This window comes from Penaeus monodon, chromosome 32 (assembly GCF_015228065.2).
Source record: "Penaeus monodon isolate SGIC_2016 chromosome 32, NSTDA_Pmon_1, whole genome shotgun sequence".
Classification (NCBI taxonomy): Eukaryota; Metazoa; Arthropoda; class Malacostraca; order Decapoda; family Penaeidae; genus Penaeus; species Penaeus monodon.
In genome coordinates, this window is record NC_051417.1 from 35,886,803 (window position 1) to 35,887,222 (window position 420).

Here is a 420-nt window from a genome sequence, read left to right on the forward strand (position 1 = left end):
CGCTGTTTCTTTGTCACTTCAATTCAATAATCATGACCATGATGAAAAGCTGATCGTTTTCTGTAAACCAGATGAACTCCTGTTTACTGTCACACAATGAGATTTTATCGTTCTTATTAGAATCACTTACCAAAAAACAGCTTTTTAGTAGAATCCACTCTCATCTGCTAATTACTTTAAGTACATTACAAACAAAGAGTTACCAACGTTTTCATCGAGAAGAGAATACTATGAATAGACCAAAAAGGAATATGTAATTAATAGGATCACATTACTATATGTGAGGTCAGATGATGACACCCGTAAACCAGTAATTAATTTCTCACTTATAAATTCGTAATTTCTCGGCTTAGTAGCTTAGCTCGGTCATCCACATCTCTTAAGATTACCAGGTTTGAGAAAACATTACGTAAGCTTGCC